Genomic DNA, 18,986 nt, shown 5'->3' on the forward strand with positions numbered 1-18,986 from the left:
CTGACGACCTGACCACCTCCTGCTCCTTTCATTGAGTCTACCAGTTCCTCCAGCTATCTCCCCTGGAAATGACCCCTCTTCCTCGGTCATTTTCGTCACACTCCGACTCCGCTCGGAGATCTTCGTACATTTCCGGACGCACGGTCCAATCCCATCTTTTCTCTCAAATTTGCCCGTGGGACTACGATTATTTTTTTGTTCGCCAGGTGACCACGCCTCCCTTGCGCGTATCGGAATGCGGCGCTCTCATTGGCTGGTTTTCTACTCTCCGCCCACTCAGTGCTCGAGCCCCGCCCATGGCTCTCCCTAGTTAGAGAATCCTCCAGCTCGGCCGATCTAGAGGACCCGGCACCGGAGTCTCGGTTTGTGCAGGAGCGTCCGGCAGGCGGAAAACGGTACGTGTGCACAGAACTGACGGTGCGGGCGTGCGGCTTGTTCAGCCAGTGCTGACTGCTTCACTGGTAATCACGGGGTTTCAGTTGTGTGCTGAGCTGTGGCCTGAGCGGTGCGGCAGGGCCGCATGCTGCTGTGTGACCGGGGCTACACCGTACACCGGGCGGACGTGTGAGGAAGCTGGAGCAGGCCGGGCGGGGCAGGAGGGGCGCACGCTTCTCTGCAGCCGGCTCCTATGGGTGGCAGTGTTGTCATAGGAGCATCCCTGGCCACATCACCTGGCAGCTGATCACTGCGCTGTATGGCTGCCTGCTATGTGGGCACTGACCCCCTGCTGGTGTGCCCGGTGTACATACCTGGTATGTGGGCACTGACCCCCTGCTGGTGTGCCCGGTGTACCCTGCACTGTGTGTACATACCTGGTATGTGGGCACTGACCCCCTGCTGGTGTGCCCGGTGTACCCTGCACTGTGTGTACATACCTGGTATGTGGGCACTGACCCCCTGCTGGTGTGCCCGGTGTACCCTGCACTGTGTGTACATACCTGGTATGTGGGCACTGACCCCCTGCTGGTGTGCCCAGTGTACCATGCACTGTGTGTACATACCTGGTATGTGGGCACTGACCCCCTGCTGGTGTGCCCGGTGTACCCATGCACTGTGTGTACATACCTGGTATGTGGGCACTGACCCCCTGCTGGTGTGCCCGGTGTACCCTGCACTGTGTGTACATACCTGGTATGTGGGCACTGACCCCCTGCTGGTGTGCCCAGTGTACCATGCACTGTGTGTACATACCTGGTATGTGGGCACTGACCCCCTGCTGGTGTGCCCGGTGTACCCATGCACTGTGTGTACATACCTGGTATGTGGGCACTGACCCCCTGCTGGTGTGCCCGGTGTACCCTGCACTGTGTGTACATACCTGGTATGTGGGCACTGACCCCCTGCTGGTGTGCCCGGTGTACCCTGCACTGTGTGTACATACCTGGTATGTGGGCACTGACCCCCTGCTGGTGTGCCCGGTGTACCCATGCACTGTGTGTACATACCTGGTATGTGGGCACTGACCCCCTGCTGGTGTGCCCGGTGTACCCATGCACTGTGTGTACATACCTGGTATGTGGGCACTGACCCCCTGCTGGTGTGCCCGGTGTACCCTGCACTGTGTGTACATACCTGGTATGTGGGCACTGACCCCCTGCTGGTGTGCCCGGTGTACCCTGCACTGTGTGTACATACCTGGTATGTGGGCACTGACCCCCTGCTGGTGTGCCCGGTGTACCATGCACTGTGTGTACATACCAGGTATGTGAGCACTGACCCCCTGCTGGTGTGCCCGGTGTACCCTGCACTGTGTGTACATACCAGGTATGTGAGCACTGACCCCCTGCTGGTGTGCCCGGTGTACCATGCACTGTGTGTACATACCTGGTATGTGGGCACTGACCCCCTGCTGGTGTGCCCGGTGTACCCTGCACTGTGTGTACATACCTGGTATGTGGGCACTGACCCCCTGCTGGTGTGCCCGGTGTACCCATGCACTGTGTGTACATACCTGGTATGTGGGCACTGACCCCCTGCTGGTGTGCCCGGTGTACCCATGCACTGTGTGTACATACCTGGTATGTGGGCACTGACCCCCTGCTGGTGTGCCCGGTGTACCCTGCACTGTGTGTACATACCTGGTATGTGGGCACTGACCCCCTGCTGGTGTGCCCGGTGTACCCTGCACTGTGTGTACATACCTGGTATGTGGGCACTGACCCCCTGCTGGTGTGCCCGGTGTACCATGCACTGTGTGTACATACCAGGTATGTGAGCACTGACCCCCTGCTGGTGTGCCCGGTGTACCCTGCACTGTGTGTACATACCAGGTATGTGAGCACTGACCCCCTGCTGGTGTGCCCGGTGTACCATGCACTGTGTGTACATACCTGGTATGTGGGCACTGACCCCCTGCTGGTGTGCCCGGTGTACCCTGCACTGTGTGTACATACCTGGTATGTGGGCACTGACCCCCTGCTGGTGTGCCCGGTGTACCCTGCACTGTGTGTACATACCTGGTATGTGGGCACTGACCCCCTGCTGGTGTGCCCGGTGTACCATGCACTGTGTGTACATACCAGGTATGTGAGCACTGACCCCCTGCTGGTGTGCCCGGTGTACCCTGCACTGTGTGTACATACCAGGTATGTGAGCACTGACCCCCTGCTGGTGTGCCCGGTGTACCATGCACTGTGTGTACATACCTGGTATGTGGGCACTGACCCCCTGCTGGTGTGCCCGGTGTACCCTGCACTGTGTGTACATACCTGGTATGTGGGCACTGACCCCCTGCTGGTGTGCCCGGTGTACCCTGCACTGTGTGTACATACCAGGTATGTGAGCACTGACCCCCTGCTGGTGTGCCCGGTGTACCATGCACTGTGTGTACATACCTGGTATGTGGGCACTGACCCCCTGCTGGTGTGCCCGGTGTACCCTGCACTGTGTGTACATACCTGGTATGTGGGCACTGACCCCCTGCTGGTGTGCCCGGTGTACCATGCACTGTGTGTACATACCTGGTATGTGTGCACGGACTCCCTGCTGGTGTGCCCGGTGTACCATGCACTGTGTGTACATACCAGGTATGTGAGCACTGACCCCATGCTGGTGTGTCCGGTGTACCATGCACTGTGTGTACATACCTGGTATGTGTGCACGGACTCCCTGCTGGTGTGCCCGGTGTACCATGCACTGTGTGTACATACCAGATATGTGAGCACTGACCCCCTGCTGGTGTGCCCAGTGTACCATACACTGTGTGTACATACCAGATATGTGAGCACTGACCCCCTGCTGGTGTGCCCGGTGTACCATACACTGTGTGTACATACCAGATATGTGAGCACTGACCCCCTGCTGGTGTGCCCGGTGTACCATGCACTGTGTGTACATACCAGGTATGTGAGCACTGACCCCATGCTGGTGTGCCCGGTGTACCATGCACTGTGTGTACATACCTGGTATGTGTGCACGGACTCCCTGCTGGTGTGACCGGTGTACCATGCACTGTGTGTACATACCAGATATGTGAGCACTGACCCCCTGCTGGTGTGCCCGGTGTACCATACACTGTGTGTACATACCAGATATGTGAGCACTGACCCCCTGCTGGTGTGCCCGGTGTACCCTGCACTGTGTACATACCTGGTATGTGAGCACGGTGTACCATGCACTGTGTGTACATACCAGGTATGTGAGCATGGACCCCCTGCTGGTGTGCCCAGTGTACCCTGCACTGTGTGTACATACCTGGTATGTGGGCACTGACCCCCTGGTGTGCCCGGTGTACCCTGCACTGTGTGTACATACCTGGTATGTGGGCACTGACCCCCTGGTGTGCCCGGTGTACCCTGCACTGTGTGTACATACCTGGTATGTGGGCACTGACCCCCTGGTGTGCCCGGTGTACCCTGCACTGTGTGTACATGCCTGGTATGTGGGTACTGACCCCCTGGTGCGCCCGGTGTACCCTGCACTGTGTACATACCTGGTATGTGGGCACTGACCCCCTGCTGGTGTACCCTGCACTGTGTGTACATACCTGGTATGTGGGCACAGCCCCTGCTGGTGTGCCCGGTGTACCCTGCACTGTGAACATACCTGGTATGTGGGCACGGACCCCCTCCTGGTGTGCCCAGTGTACCATGCCCTGTGTACATACCTGGTATGTGGGCACGGACCCCCTACTGGTGTGCCCGGTGTACCATGCCCTGTGTGTACATACATTTGACTTATTTTTTACTTATCTTTTGAATATATATTTTAAGCTCTATAATTGTCTGCACGTTGCCAGGCGTCCGGATCTTGGGATTCTGCACCAAAGCTCTAAAAAGACCTCTGAGAAATGCTTCTCTTGAGCCAGGAGCACACAGTTCCTGACAGAGCCAGTGCACACAACAGATTATGGACTCAATAGAAAGCTATTTCTCTACTTTTCGGGAGTTATTACCTTTTTATTAGTGGCTTTAGTATTTGTGCTCCAGTCTCTGTAAGTTTTATGCCATTTTACAAGTTTTCTTTTTTTTTTCAACGTTGCCTATCTAAATGTATTTGACAGATCAATCAAACACAATTTTTTTCCTTAAGACAAAATAAGAAAGAAATACTTAAAAAGATTGCAAATTATGAATTGGGTCCCATGACTTTTTTACATCTACAATGAACGTGTACTAAACTTTGTGGTGCTGTTTGCTGCTGCCTCTTTAGCTAGTTTCTTGTTAGGGTATGTTCCCACGGTCCGGAAATGGCAGCGCTTTGGACGCAGCACATGTCAGCTTCGTCCAAAGTGCTGCCGGCTTTTGAACGCAGGTGATTCCGCATGTATTCATTGAACCGTGCGGAATCACCGCGCCCAATACATTAAACGGGAGATAAATTGACATTCTGCGTTCTCGAAAGACGCGCCGCATGTCCGTCTCCACAGGGAAGCTGGAGGTGTCCCTGCATGCATAGTGAAGATGGGATTTCTTCAAATCCCATCCACTATGCTGTAACATCTGGCCGCTGCGGGTTGGACGCTGGGGATGTACGAAGTCCCCGGGTAACCAGGGTAAACATTGGGTTACTAAGCGCAGGGCCGCGCTTACTAACCCGATGTTTACCCTGGTTACCATTGTAAATGTAAAAAAAAAAAAAAAACACTACATACTCACATTCCGGTGTCTGTCACGTCCCCGGCGTCCGCTTCCCTGCACTCCTCCTGCATCCTGTGTAAGCGCCGGCCGTAAAGCATAGCGGTGACGTCACCGCTGTGCTCTGCTTTACGGCCGGCGCTGATACAGGATGCAGGAGGAGTGCAGGGAAGCGGACGCCGGGGACGTGACAGGCACCGGAATGTGAGTATGTGTTTTTTTTTTTTTTTACATTTACAATGGTAACCAGGGTAAACATCGGGTTACTAAGCGCGGCCCTGCGCTTAGTAACCCGATGTTTACCCTGGTTACAAGTGAAGACATTGCTGGATTGGCGTCACACACGCCGATTCAGCGATGTCTACGGGAGTCCAGCGACGAAATAAAGTTCTGGCCTTTTAGCTCCGACCAGCGATGTCACAGCAGGATCCTGATCAACACAACGATATCGCTATCCAGGACGCTGCAACGTCACGGATCGTTATTGTTGTAATGTTGTTCAGTGTGATGGTACCTTAACCCCTTTCTGACATGGGACGTACTATCCCGTCGAGGTGGGGTGGGCCCCCATGACCATGGACGGGATAGTACGTCCAGCGCGATCGGCGGCGCTCACGGGGGGAGCGCCGCCGATCGCGGCCAGGTGTCAGCTGTTTATTGCAGCTGACATCCGGCACTATGTGCCAGGAGCGGTCACGGACCGCCCCCGGCACATTAACCCCTGGCACACCGCGATCAAAGATAATCGCGATGTGCCGGCGGTATAAGGAAGCTTCCCGCAGGGAGGGGGCTCCCTGCGGGCTTCCCTGAGCCCCCCGCAGCAACGCGATGTGATCGCGTTGCTGCGAGGGTCTCACCTCCCTCCCTGCTTCCTCCAGCCCCGGATCCAAGATGGCCGCGGATCCGGGTCCTGCAGGGAGGGAGGTGGCTTCACAGAGCCTGCTCAGAGCAGGCACTGTGAAGGCTGCAGCGCTGCATGTCAGATCAGTGATCTGACAGAGTGCTGTGCACATTGTCAGATCACTGATCTGTGATGTCCCCCCCTGGGACAATGTAAAAAAAAAATTTTTCAAAATGTGTAAAAAAAAATAAAAAAAATATTCCTAAATAATGAAAAAAAAAAAAAAAAAATTATTCCCCTAAATACATTTCTTTATCTAAATAAAAAAAAAACAATAAAAGTACACATATTTAGTATCGCCGCGTCTGTAACGGCCCGACCTATAAAACTGGCCCACTAGTTAACCCCTTCAGTAAACACCGTAAGAAGAAAAAAAAAAAAACGAGGCAAAAAACAACGCTTTATTATCATACCGCCGAACAAAAAGTGGAATAACACGCAATCAAAAAGACATATAAATAACCATGATACCGCTGAAAGCGTCATCTTGTCCCGCAAAAAACGAGCCGCCATACAGCAACATTAGCAAAAAAATAAAAGTCCTGAGAATAAAGCGATGCAAAAATAATTATTTTTTCTATAAAATAGTTTTTATCGTATAAAAGCGCCAAAACATAAAAAAAATGATATAAATGAGGTGTCGCTGTAATCGTACTGACCCGAAGAATAAAACTGATTTATCAATTTTACCAAACGCGGAACGGTATAAACGCCTCCCCCCAAAAGAAATTCATGAATAGCTGGTTTTTGGTCATTCTGCCTCGCAAAAATCGGAATAAAAAGCGATAAAAAAATGTAACGTGCCCGAAAATGTTACCAATAAAAACGTCAACTCGTCCCGCAAAAAACAAGACCTCACATGACTCTGTGACCCAAAATATGGAAAAATTATAGCTCTCAAAATGTGGTAACGCAAAAAATATTTTTTGCAATAAAAAGCGTCTTTCAGTGTGTGACGGCTGCCAATCATAAAAATCCGCTAAAAAACCCGCTATAAAAGTAAATCAAACCCCCCTTCATCACCCCATTAGTTAGGGAAAAATTAAAAAAAGTATTTATTTCCATTTTTCCGTTAGGGCTAGGGTTAGGGCTAGGGTTAGGGCTATGGTTAGGGCTAGGGCTAGGGTTAAGGCTACAGTTAGGGTTGGGGCTAAAGTTAGGGTTAGGGCTATGGTTAGGGCTAGGGTTGGGGCTAAAGTTACGGTTAGGGTTTAGATTACATTTACAGTTGGGAATAGGGTTGGGATTAGGGTTAGGTGTGTGTCAGGGTTAGAGGTGTGGTTAGGGTTACTGTTGGGATTAGGGTTAGGGGTGTGTTTGGATTAGGGTTTCAGTTATAATTGGGGGGTTTCCACTGTTTAGGCACATCAGGGGCTCTCCAAACGCGACATGGCGTCCCATCTCAATTCCTGTCAATTTTGCATTGAAAAGTCAAACAGTGCTCCTTCCCTTCCGAGCTCTCCCATCCACCCAAACAGTGGTTTACCCCCACATGTGGGGTATCAGCGTACTCAGGACAAATTGTACAACAACTTTTGGGGTCCAATTTCTTCTCTTACCCTTGGGAAAATAAAAAATTGGGGGCGGAAATTTAATTTTTGTGAAAAAGTATGATTTTTTTATTTTTACGGTTCTACATTATAAACTTCTGTGAAGCACTTGGTGGGTCAAAGTGCTCACCACACATCTAGATAAGTTCCTTAAGGGGTCTACTTTCCAAAATGTTGTCACTTGTGGGGGGTTTCAATGTTTAGGCACATCAGGGGCTCTCCAAACGAAACATGGCGTCCCATCTCAATTCCAGTCAATTTTGCATTGAAAAGTCAAATGGCGCTGCTTCGCTTCCGAGCTCTGCCATGCGCCCAAACAGTGGTTAACCCCCACATGTGGGGTATTGTCGTGCTCAGGACAAATTGTACAACAATGTTTGGGGTCTATTTTCTCCTGTTACCCTTGGTAAAATTAAACAAATTGGAGCTGAATTAAATTTTTTGTGAAAAAAAGTTAAATGTTCATTTTTATTTAAACATTCAAAAAATTCCTGTGAAGCACCAGAAGGGTTAATAAACTTCTTGAATATGGTTTTGAGCACCTTGAGGGGTGTAGTTTTTAGAATGGTGTCACACTTGGGTATTTTCTATCATATAGACCCCTCAAAATGACTTCAAATGAGATGTGGTCCCTAAAAAAAAATGGTGTTGTAGAAATGAGAAATTGCTGGTCAACTTTTAACCCTTATAACTCCCTAACAAAAAAAAATTTTGGTTCCAAAATTGTGCTGATGTAAAGTAGACATGTGGGAAATGTTACTTATTAAGTATTTTGTGTGACATATCTCTGTGATTTAATTGCATAAAAATTCAAAGTTGGAAAATTGCGAAATTTTCATAATTTTCGCCAAATTTCCGTTTTTTTCACAAATAAACGCAGGTACTATCAAAGAATTTTTACCATTGTCGTGAAGTACAATATGTCACGAGAAAACAATGTCAGAATCACTGGGATCCGTTGAAGCGTTCCAGAGTTATAACCTCACAAAGGGACAGTGGTCAGAATTGTAAAAATTGGACCGGTCATTAACGTGCAAACCACCCTTGGGGGTAAAGGGGTTAACACAATCCTGTCTATAGCTAAGACATCAATCCACTTTTCCTTGTAGGAATGGCTCCACTCCATACAGTCTAGTTCTGCTTGCTATCCTCCTTTATGCTCAGTATTTGGTTGTTTCCCAACATATTTCAAAACCTGGATATTAAAAATATTAGTAAAGTCAATATTTTCCATCATGGGGAAAACCCATTAGTCGTGTACACACAGACTATTTAAGGAAACAAATGCAAATAGAAATTTGGTTTCAGAGGTTTTCGAAAAGCAGCGGAATAGAGAGAAACCCCTATAGACCCTATATGGACTTTCAAGGCTTGTGAAAGCCAGGTGTCTGAGCCCGCCACGTGTCGTTATACAGTACGGCCTTTCTGGGATCTTTTTTTTTACTGATTTTGCTATGTGCAGTTTGTTCCTTGGGAAATTAGGAATAATCACTTAGCAACAAAAGTTGTAAAATTGGTTCCGTCAGCTGCACCGTCCCACCATCTATTGTGCATGGCTGCCTCCTGACAGCGCACGGACAGGTGATGTCTAGGGGGAGAAGGATCTGGCATATTTACTTTTAACACCCGATCATTTTGTCTGGCAAAGGTGACCTTTTAAAAACAAGTGAGCACTTGATCACATGAAACATTTGTGTATGGGATATATAGAGAGAAAGCCGTTGGCCAAAGCAGGTTTGTGGACATCTTAAGGCTCCAGGACTTCATCTTGAGTTTGGTGTGATGCTGGTTGTACATCTTCTGACTCTTGGTAACATTATTATTATTATTGCGCCATTTATTCTATGGCACTTTACATGTAAGGAGGGGTATACATAATAAAAACAAGTACAATAATCTTAAACAATACAAGTCATAACTGGTACAGGAGGAGAGAGGACCCTGCCCGCGAAGGCTCACAATCTACAAGGGCTGGGTGAGAATACAGTAGGTGAGGATAGAGCTGGTCATGCCGCGGTTTGGTCGATCGGTGGTTACTGCAGGTTGTAGGCTTGTCGGAAGAGGTAGATTTTCAGGTTCTTTTTGAAGGTTTCGATGGTAGGTGAGAGTCTGATATGTTGTGGTAGAGAGTTCCAGAGTAGGGGTGATACGCGAGAGAAATCTTGTATACGATTGTGGAAAGAGGAGATAAGAGGGGAGTAGAGAAGGAGATCTTGTGAGGATCGGAGGTTGCGTGTAGGTAAGTACCGGCAGACGAGGTCACAGATGTATGGAGGAGACAGGTTGTGGATGGCCTTGTATGTCATGGTTAGGGTTTTGTACTGGAGTCTCTGGGTGATGGGGAGCCAGTGAAGGGATTGACAGAGGGGAGAGGCCGGGGAATAGCGGGGGGACAGGTGGATTAGTCGGGCAGCAGAGTTTAGAATAGATTGGAGGGGTGTGAGATTGTTCGAGGGGAGGCCACAGAGCAGGAGGTTGCAGTAGTCAAGGCGAGAGATGATGAGGGCATGGACTAGGGTTTTTGCAGATTCTTGGTTGAGCAATGAACGGATTCGTGAAATATTTTTGAGTTGAAGGTAGCAGGAAGTGGAAAGGGCTTGGATATGTGGTTTGAAGGTGAGATCAGTGTCAAGGATTACCCAGAGGCAGCGAGCTTGTGGGACTGGGGAGAGTGGGCAGCCGTTTACTGTAATGGATAGGTTCGTTGGAGGGGGTCACGTGAGATGGGGGAAAGATGATGAATTCTGCTTTGTCCATGTTAAGTTTCAGAAATCTAGCGGAGAAGAAGGATGAAATAGTGGTCAAACATTGAGGGATTCTGGTTAGTAGGGAGGTGATATCTGGTCCTGAGATGTAGATCTGTGTGTCATCAGCATATAGGTGATACTGAAAGCCATGAGATTCTATGAGCTGTCCCAGGCCAAAGGTGTAAATGGAGAAGAGCAGGGGCCCAAAGACTGAACCTTGTGGGACTCCGACAGTTAGGGGGTGAGGTGAGGAGGTGGTGTGTGAGTGGGAGACGCTGAATGTCCGGTCTGTTAGGTATGATGAGATCCAGGATAGGGCCAAGTCTGTGAACATTGTGAGGTCTACACTATTGATCTGTAAAGCCGTAATGATTTTGTAAAACTTGATCACACTGCGTTTATGCAGTGAGTGTATGTTTGTTCTAAATACCTGAAATATGTGATTCAGATGGGACCACCACATGAACAATAGATTCCAATCGCAGATTTCGAATGCACTTGGTTTGTGCTTTTTTTCCAGCAGTGTCCATTTTTTAATTTCGGTACAAAAATGTCTCTCCATTTACTTTGTTTGGACTGCAGATGCATTGTCTTAGCAGCGGAGCTCCGAATAGCTGCCATCTTAGTTCTCCTAACATACAAAGACTGGGTCTAATCAAATGTTAGATTTATGCTGACAGACGTGCACTGCAATACAAAAGTATTGCAGTGTAGTATATGGCCAATCAAGATGACTTAAAGAGGTCGTCTCATCAACTTTAGTGTGCAAGATTGTAAAGTTCTTGTAATAATAAGCAAGCTTATTAAAAAACCTCCGTGTAGTAAAGAATGGAGGGGTTTTTAATTTTGTAGTTTACTTTTGGCTGCTTACGTTACTGGCCGCTGCTACAATATCGAAGGTGGCCAGTGTCATTGACAAGGGGTGCAGCACTTGCAAGCAGCTCTGAAGCTGGCCGGATCGCTGGATCTCATCAGTCTCTCTGCCCCTGCACTCAGCGCCAAATCTGCCTCTGCTCTCCAGTGCTGCAAGCACAAGCCTGAAGATGGGAGGCAGGGGACAAGTGCACTTTTGGCGTGTAAAGATGGTAGAAACCTTTCAAATTGGTAGCTGGTCAATTAGTAAACCAAAAAGTAATGTAAAAAAGAAAAAAAAAAGTTTCCAACATGTTAATAAATATCTTCATAAAGATATGATGTATCTATATACAGTGGGGAAAAGTAGTATTTGCTACACTGTCGATTTTGCAAGTTTTCCCACCTACAAAGAATGGAGAGGTCTGTATTTTTACTGTAGGTACACTTCACCTGTGAGAGACGGAATCTTAAAATAAAAACCAGAAAATCACATTGTATGATTTTTAAATAATTAAATTACATTTTATTACGTTAAATAAGTATTTGATCACCTACCAACCAGCAAGAAGTCCTCCTACTCTGCACTCATTACCTGTATTAATTGCACCTGTTTAAACTCGTTACCTGTAGGAAAGACACCTGTCCACACACTCAATCACACTCCAACCTCTCCACCATGGCCAGGACCAAAGAGCTGTCTAAGGACACCAGGGACAAAATTGAAGACCTGCACAAGGCTGGGATAGGCTACAGGACAATAGACAAACAGCTTGGTAAGAAGGCAACAACTGTTGGCACAATTATTAGAAAATGGAAGAAACACAAGATGACTGTCTGTTTTTCTCATTTTGGGGCTCCATGCAAGATCTTGCTTCATGGTGTAAAGATGATTCTGAGAAAGATCAGGAATCGGCCCAGAACTATGTGGGAGGGCCTGGTTAAGGACCTGAAGAGAGCTGGAACAACATACTAAAACATTATCTTTAGTAACACTATGCTGTCATGGATTAAAATCCTGCAGTGCATGCAAGGTCCCCCTGCTCACGCCACCACATGTCCAGGCCCATTAGAAGTTTGACAGTGACCATCTGGATAATCCAGAGGAGGCATGGGAGAAGATCATGTGGTCAGAGGAGACCAAAATAGGACTCTTTGGCATCATCTCCTCACCTCGTGTTTGGAGTAAGAAGAAGGATGAGTACAACGCTAAGAACACTGTCCCAACCGTGAAGCATGGTGGAGGAAACCTTACTTTGGGGGTGCTTTTCTGCAAGGGTGAGAGGTCGACTGCACCGTATTGAAGGGAGTATCAATGGGGTCATGTATCGGTATATTTTTGCGAACAACCCTTCCTTCCCTCAGTAAGATCATTGAAGATGGGTTGTGGCTGGGTCTTCCAGCATGACAATGACCCGAAGCACACAGCCAAGGCAACTAAGGAGTGGCTTGTAAGAAGCATTTGAAGGTCGTGCAGTGGCCTAGACAGTCTCCAGACCTGAATCCAATAGAAAATCTTTGGAGGTTGCTGAAACTCAATGTTGCCCAGCGACAACCCTGAAACCTGAAAGATCTGGAGAAGATCTGTATTAGAGGAGTGGGCCAAAACCCCTGCTGCAGTGTGTGACAAACTACAGAAAAAATTTGGTACAAAGGTTTCTGTACCAAATATTAAGTTCTGTTGCATCAATTTATTTTTCATGCTATAAAATTATGTAAAATTCACTCAATATGATTTTCTGGTCTTTATTTTTAGATTCTGTCTCTCACAGTTGAAATGTATTATAAAAATTCCAGACCTCTCCATTCTTAGTAGGTGGGAAAACTTGCAAAATCGTCAGTGTATCCAATACTTATTTTCCCCACTGTATCTGTGTCCTGAAAGCCAAAAATGACTGCTTACTTATGGGATAATTCTATAATATTGGGAAGTCTTCCCTAGTAATTTTAGGTACCAGTGTTGAAAGTGCGTACCCCAATCTGTGTAATGTGAATTCACACCTGAGCCTTATCTGTTTAATCGGGGTCTTATCTTGACTCCCCTCCACCTATACCTTCAAGCTTAGCTGATCACATTTGAAGCTCTCATCACAGAATTCGTGATATTTGACGCATAGTATAGTGTAACATGTAGCGCTGTTGAAAATGACAGACAGCGGAACGCAGTTGACCTCATTTGGATGAAATGACAGCTCCTGTGTTCTCCTGAGCGATCATCAAAGCCGAATTGTGAATTTAAGTTGATTAACTTTGATTTGGTCAGAATTGAGGTTACTTGGTTGCTCCAGTGAACACAGAATCTGCAGTAGACCAAACCATCAGATGAGTTCTCTGCCGGGTCTGACAGTGACTAGAAACTGCTGACGCTGAATCCTTACAAAATTGATAAAATTTTACAGATGTAATGCTTAAGTAACATTACATCATGTCATCTAACCCCTTCTGCTCCCCAATGTTGTACATGGCCTTAAAGGGAATCTGTCACCTAATTTTGGCCCTATAAGCTTTGGCCACCGGCATCAGGGGCTTATATACAGCATTCTGTATCCGATGTATCCTGAAAGATAAGAAAAACAAGTTAGATTATACTCACCCAGGGGCGGTCACGGTCCGATGGGCGTCACGGTCCGGGGCCTCCCATCTTAGGATGACATCCTCTTCTTGTCTTCATGCTGTGGCTCCGGCGCAGGCGTACCTTGTCTGCCTTGTTGTGCAGAGTAAAGTACTGCAGTGCGCAGGTGCCGGGCCTCTCTGACCTTTCCTGGCGCCTGTGCACTGCAGTGCTTTGCTCTGCCCTCAACAGGTCAGACAAAATACACCTGCGCTGGAGCCGCAGCATGAAGACCAGAAGAGGACGTCATTGTAAGGCTATGTGCACACATTGCGGATTAGGCTTAGGAATTTCTGGTGCGGATTCTGCCTCTCCTGGCAGAAAACGCACCTGCGGATTTGTCGTGTTTTTTGTGCGGTTCCGCAGCGTTTTTTGTGCGTTTTTGCTGCAGTTTCCTTGCGGAATTGCTGCATTTTTTTACCCCTGCGGTTTTCTATAATGGAATGGGTACAAAAACGCTGCAGATTCACAAAAAATAAGTGACATGCACAGTAAATGAATTGCGGATCTGCAGCGTTTCTGCACTGCAAAAAACGCGGCGGATCCTCAGAGAATCCGCAACGCGTGCACATAGCCTAAGAAGATGGGAGACCGCGACGCCCATTGGATCGGACCGCCCCCCCCCCCCCCCGGGTGAGTATAATCTAACTTGTTTTTCTTATCTTTCAGTTTGCATATGGGGGGGGGGGGCTTATCTACAGCATTCCAGAATGCTGTAGATAAGCCCCTGATGCCGGTGGATTCCAGAATGCTGTAGATAAGCCCCTGATGCCGGTGGATTCCAGAATGCTGTAGATAAGCCCCTGATGCCGGTGGATTCCAGAATGCTGTAGATAAGCCCCTGATGCCGATGGATTCCAGAATGCTGTAGATAAGCCCCTGATGCCGGTGGATTCCAGAATGCTGTAGATAAGCCCCCGATGCCGGTGGATTCCAGAATGCTGTAGATAAGCCCCCGATGCCGGTGGATTCCAGAATGCTGTAGATAAGCCCCTGATGCCGGTGGATTCCAGAATGCTGTAGATAAGCCCCTGATGCCGGTGGATTCCAGAATGCTGTAGATAAGCCCCTGATGCCGGTGGATTCCAGAATGCTGTAGATAAGCCCCTGATGCCGGTGGATTCCAGAATGCTGTAGATAAGCCCCTGATGCCGGTGGATTCCAGAATGCTGTAGATAAGCCCCTGATGCCGGTGGATTCCAGAATGCTGTAGATAAGCCCCTGATGCCGGTGGATTCCAGAATGCTGTGGATAAGCCCCTGATGCCGGTGGCCGCAGTTTATAGTGCCAAAATTAGGTGACAGATTCCCTTTAAAGTTTAGGAGATTCCTGCTGATGATTTTGAAGCTCCTTTTTTGACTGCTGTAGGATTGTAGGTGACTTTGTATAGGTATGGTAAGCGTGATTGATCTCCTGTGATACCTTGTTGGATACTAGAATTGACCTAGTTTCAGAGATGATGTCACCATTTCCCCACTTGTATATTTATTTTATTTCCTTACTTAGTGACATTAATTTCCACAGCTCTTTGGAGTGTGGGAGGAAACGCATACAAACACGGAAAGAACATAAAAACTCCTTGCAGATGTTGTCCTTGGTAGAATTTGAACCCAGGACCCCAGCGCTGCAAAGCAGGTGTGCTGACCACTGAGCCACCATGCGGCACTTGCCATGTATGGTCTAAAGTTAAGCAGGTTAGGCTACTTTCTCTAGTAGCCTTCCACGACAGCCACCAGGAGGTTGTCTCCATTCCCTAATGGGGGACAGGAAGCACAAGAGGTTAAAAACCCCTCCCACCTCCCATTAACCAGTGTCTTTCCTGTCCCCCATGGGGCATGGAGAGGTTCCTGGTGCGCTGCTGCGGCGGCTCTAAGCAGAGTACCTGTGTTAAATTTCTTGCCGGGCACTTAAGGTCGGGCCCCCCGCGGCTTCCTCCTGCGCTGTGCCTCCCGTCTCCTCGGGATTCTGGGACCGCATTCCCCCGGCCTCCTGCGTCCTCTTGCGGGGATAAAGCTGGTCGGGGTGCCCGCCGGAGGCCTCCCTGAGCTCTCCGGCGTTTCCCCCTCCTAGCGCGCGCTGTTCGGCGACCCGGAAGTCAGGTGACGCTCCACTTCCGGGTCGGCGCTCCTGTGCAGGAGCAATACAGGCCAGAGAAATGGATTACCGAACGGCGTGCGAGGCACGCTGCATCCTCGCACGCCTGCCTGGGACTCCGGAGGGGGAGGGGCAGCTAATTGCCACGCGCTGGTGCAGGCTTATTTTCTACATAAGCTGCGAAGACGTCTCAGGTAAGCTGCTGTAAGCATGGATGCGTCTTGCCCTGCAGCTGCAGAGCCCAGCGCTCCCCAAGCCCTAGTAAGTACGGCAGAGGGGGTCCCATTTAAAGGCACATTTTTCAATATACCTTTTCTTACACGGCTTCCTCTCTCATTGCAGGGAGTCAAGCCTGGCCCTAAAAACATTACCAAGCGCAAATGTGCCACCTGTAATGTAAAAATGCCACCAGATTGGGAGAAAAAGTTATGCCAACCTTGCACGGATAAAATCGTCAGAGCGGAACACCCTTCTTTGATTGATGAAATTCGCTCCTTGGTTAGGCAGGAGGTTCAAACCTCTTTGGCCACACTCGCCCCACCTCCGCCACCACCATCCTCACCTGGTCCATCACTCCCTAAAAAGAGGAAAATCCAGGAGTACTCTGAGTCAGAGTCTGAGGGGTCTTATACGTCTTCCTCTGTCAAATGGGAAGATGCTGTACCACGTAAATCTGCGGAAATTAGGAAATACCTTTTTTCCTCTGAATATATTGAGGAATTGGTATCTGCAGTGAGGAACACTATGGGGCTAAAAGAGGAATCAGTTCCTCAGTCTATACAAGACGAACTGTTCGGTATACATACTGAAAAACAACCCGGGTTCCCCCTCCATAAAAGCATAATTGATATGATTAATAATGAATGGGAATTGCCTGAGAAACGGCTAACAACGCCTCCAGACTTTAAGCATCGGTTCCCTCTTGAGGAGGACCTAATAAAATGGGACATTCCAAAAATTGATGTCCAGGTGGCTAGAGTGGCTAAAAAGACGGCTCTGCCGTTCGAGGATTCCTCCCAATTAAAAGACCCCTTGGATAGGAAGATTGAGAGCCTTCTCAAAAAATCCTGGGAAACGTCTACCTCAGCCCTCAGATACAATATAGCATCCACCTGCGTGGCCCGCTCTCTCTTTCGTTGGATACAAGAGTTAGAAAGCCACATCTCTCAGGGTACCCCAAGAGAGGAGGTACTGGACTCTTTGCCTATCTTACACAGGGCAACAGGTTTCCTTGCAGATGCCTCACTGGAATCTATCCGGGTGGCCGCCAGATCCTTGGTCCAGACAAATTCAGCCAGAAGAGCTCTCTGGTTAAAGATGTGGAGCGGAGACGTTACGTCAAAAATAAAACTGTGTTCTATTCCCTTTAAGGGTGACTACGTGTTTGGGCCCTCCTTAGATGACATCTTAGAGAAAGCCACAGACAGAAAGAAAACCCTTCCTGAGCAGAGACCTCCCAGGAAGCGTTTTTTTCGACCCTCCCAGCCCCAGCCCTCCCAGGGTAAAGGGAAAGGAAAAACCGGGAGGTGGAGTTATGCTAAGGGGAAGCCTAAAAACATCCTTATTCCCCAACAAACACAACAAGAAAAGCAATGACTCCGATCCGGAGGGGGGGAGGCTTTCGAACTTCGTTCACAGTTGGCAGAATATCTCCAACAGCCCCTGGGTGGTGAGTGTAATCCAACAGGGTCTACTGATAGAGTTCGATGCGCCTCCTCCCAGGATCTTAAGAGTCACCTCCCCGTCATCTCAGGAGACTCAAAAGTTGATGATGGCTGGAATACAGGACTTGCTAGACTCACGAGCTATATCCATAGTCCCGGTGAACGAGCAAGGGGAAGGACACTATTCCCGTATCTTCATGATAAAAAAGCCTTCCGGGCAATCTCGTATTATAATAAATATGAAAGCTCTCAACAAATACATAACCTACCGCAAGTTCAAGATGGAATCAGTAAAAACAGCCATCCCTCTAATAGCTCCTCATTCATATATGGCAACAATAGACCTCAAGGATGCCTATTTCCATATTCCAATACATCCTCGGCACAGGAAATACCTGAGATTTGCGGTCCAATTCAACCAAAAAATCTTACATTTCCAGTACAATGTTCTCCCCTTCGGGATCTCCTCAGCCCCAAGGGTGTTTTCCAGAGTCATGGCGGAAGCAGTTGCCCATATCAGGAGCCAAGACATCGCTATAGTACCATACTTGGACGACCTGTTAATAATTGGTCCTTCCGCCGAAGTTCTCAATCAGAGAATTTCCAAAACTCTGAACATCTTACAGCTTTTGGGTTGGATTCCAAATCTAAAAAAGTCTCAGCTATCACCATCAAAGGTGAGGAAATTCCTCGGAGTCCTCTTGGATTCAGAAGGTCAAAAATCCTTCCTACCAGAGGAACATCGGATGAATCTAATTTCCAAGGTCTCACACTTCAGGAAACAACGTTCTCCGACCTTACGGGTTGCGATGTCTCTTCTGGGTTCGATGACGGCCTGTATACAATCAGTCCAGTGGGCTCAGAGCCACTCCAGAGTTTTGCAGGCGCACATCTTAGGGAACTGGAACGGGAATCCAAATTCCCTAAACAGAAGAGTTTACACTCCAGGGAAGGTAAAAGCCTCGTTAACCTGGTGGACGATCCAATCAAACCTACTGAAGGGGGTCGACTGGGTGCAAGATCCGCTAATTACAGTAACAACGGACGCCAGTCAAAAAGGTTGGGGAGCAGTGGTCTCACAAATTCCATTCCAGGGTCTCTGGAATCAGAAGGAAAGCTCCGGTTCCTCCAACTCCAGAGAACTGTTGGCAGTGGAGAGGGCCCTTCTGGCAGCCAGCAGTCTCGTTATAGGTCAACATGTCAGAGTGTACTCAGACAATATGACGACTGTTGCGCATCTAAAACACCAGGGGAGTCCAAAGTTCAACCAACTGAAAGCAATTTCAAACAGAATATTTTGCTGGGCAGAGAAACATCTCCTCTCACTTTCAGCGATACACCTCAAGGGGTCGGTGAACGTTCAGGCAGATCGCCTAAGTCGTCACGTCTTACATCCAGGAGAGTGGAGCCTGAAGGCGGACGTTTTCAAAATGTTGACAGACAGGTGGGGTCTTCCCGATTATAGACCTTCTAGCGTCCAGCCAGAATGCAC

The 18,986-nt window shown here is 48.5% G+C and overlaps 1 protein-coding gene across 1 annotated transcript in view; it reads left to right on the forward strand.

Moving 5' to 3' along the window:
* The first annotated feature begins 281 nt into the window (after positions 1–281).
* The window catches only part of SPATS2 (spermatogenesis associated serine rich 2), a 128,594-nt gene continuing 109,889 nt past the window's right edge, over positions 282–18,986 (forward strand). Inside the window, exon 1 of the mRNA XM_069758363.1 lies at positions 282–395. The gene's annotated coding sequence lies outside the window, so the exon portion shown is untranslated. The remainder of the gene's footprint in view (positions 396–18,986) is intronic.

This window comes from Ranitomeya imitator, chromosome 3 (genome assembly GCF_032444005.1).
Source record: "Ranitomeya imitator isolate aRanImi1 chromosome 3, aRanImi1.pri, whole genome shotgun sequence".
Taxonomy (NCBI): domain Eukaryota; kingdom Metazoa; phylum Chordata; class Amphibia; order Anura; family Dendrobatidae; genus Ranitomeya; species Ranitomeya imitator.